This window comes from Penaeus monodon, chromosome 32 (genome assembly GCF_015228065.2).
Source record: "Penaeus monodon isolate SGIC_2016 chromosome 32, NSTDA_Pmon_1, whole genome shotgun sequence".
NCBI classification, from domain to species: domain Eukaryota; kingdom Metazoa; phylum Arthropoda; class Malacostraca; order Decapoda; family Penaeidae; genus Penaeus; species Penaeus monodon.
In genome coordinates this window covers 4143189-4145396 of record NC_051417.1, presented here as the reverse complement: position 1 = coordinate 4145396, position 2208 = coordinate 4143189, and positions in this window count along the sequence as shown.

The window sequence follows — 2208 nt, the reverse complement described above, 5'->3', positions numbered from 1 at the left end:
GGGACACGTCAACAACTAATGTTGGTAGGCAAATTATGCTGGGATTGCTCATAAATGTTGTATATACAGCCAAGTTCATGAATAGGCAGGGGCATGCCCAACAATGCCAGAAGCGTGTGATAAGCACGGTGCCTAGCATTACCAAGAAGAAAATATTGTGTAGCATGATAATTACTTGTGTATAAGAAAAACATGGGAATCTAGTGCACAGTTTGGCTCAGATGTTTATGGAAGCCACACAACAATACTTTTGAGAACTACAATATGGCCATGAGCAAGATTTCAGGAAATATTTAAGAATGAGTGTAAGCTCTTTCGATACATTACTAGCAAAGGTGGGGTCATATATGATGAAAAAAGCCACAAACATGAAAAAACTATAATAGCAGAAGCTAGAGCCACTGGGTACTGCCTAGTGATTTCGCTCACTGGACACTCGAGCAATTGAGCAATTTGATGGCTAGCCCGTCAAATATGCCTGGTAATGGGCATGCCTGCTGATCAGTCCAGCTCATCTGGACAGGCCTTAAATCCAGATACTCCAATTTCTACCACATCTTAAGTCTGCTACATTTTCTTGACACTTGTCATGGGCTTTTTAGTTTGCCTTGCTTTTGGATTAATACCTGCATGTCCTCAGTGTAGTGCCTGATAGGCACTCACTTAAAACCAGTTATTCAGGCAAAACTGATGGGCAAACCAACTATGTAATCACCAGATACAGCTATGGTAATTTGACCATTTTTTGCCTGGTTTAAATGGGTTACCCTCCCAGATACCAACATTCCTGCATTTACAACACAGTCTTTGCCCAATGAATGGACAAAGTTTGCTGGATGCTATTCCGACATGCACCAGGCCTTATTATTTTGGGTTGTGCCATTCCCAGGAAAATTCTGGTTAGTGAATAGTCACACAGTACCTATTACTGATGCAGTGCCTATTACTGCCAACAGGTAGTTGAGTATGGTTTAGCTATTTATGGCCATTTCACACAACTATGGGCTGAGCATTTTGGATTTTACCCACTAAAGGCTCATCCACATAAGCAGTGGCTGCTGGCACTAAAGACGAAAAGATATTTTTTTATTGATAATTTGCTTGTCCACAAGCAAACCAGCAGTGCCCATGATGGAACTTTATACCAGTTCATCATACAGGAAATTACATCAGATCCTGGATATTCAGTCATCTTTAAATTTGGATAGTAAATGGAAAATATCATCTTTTTACATCTTAATATGTAAACTATCTCTTAGCTTCCCAACTCATTACTCATCTATGCCTTTTGTTTTCATACATTTATTCCATTTTTTTTAGGTACACAGCAATTGTGTTAGTGCTATACATTTGGTAATTTTTCTTCTTGCACACCATAGTTATCCCATCCATGGGTCCATTGAGGATATTCTCTAGCTTGTGCCCAGCTTTAGCATAATATTGTGTGGACAATAATTTGCCTACTGGCATTGCACAATCATGGAAAGAGTCTTGCAAATACAGCTTGATGGGGCTCTGTCCACTGAGCAGGCATATCCCATTTTGATCTTTCAGAGACAGAGTTGTAATGAAAATGGTTCAAAGATTTCTTTATATAAAATCCTGCTAGTGATGCAGTTTTATTTAAATAAAATTCATGTTGATTTGGTTATCATTACAATTTTATAAGAGATGTTAGCAAAGACCTGTCCACACCAGCAGGTATAAGGGCTCATGCAAGTAGAGATGATGTTACAGGTCAGTAAACTACTTTGCAGACAAAGTTTTTCTTTAGCTTTTTCACCTGTTATGTCACCTTTACTGGTGCCCACTGATGTGGCACTTCTGTAGAGGACCATACAATATGCTATAAATTAATGAATGTGTAAATATGGCACTGTCTCAAGCATGGATCCCAGAAGAAAATATTGTCAATACCACTAAGTTCACATTAAATTCATGAGCCCACTACTCCCTGGATAAATCTGATAGTTGATGGCAGAATGCAAAAAACAATAGTTTGTGGGTAATGACATACAATACAAGTTTGTGTGTCTGGCAGTACCTTCACCCCAAGCCCCTACCCAACCTTGACAACCAACAGACAAAGCTATGATACATCAATAAACATCAGGAAAACTTTTTTGCAGCTTTGCTTGGTTTCTCCATTTCTGATGTCACACACTGTAAAGATCAACCATGTGGACACAATCAAAATGCCAAGTATGC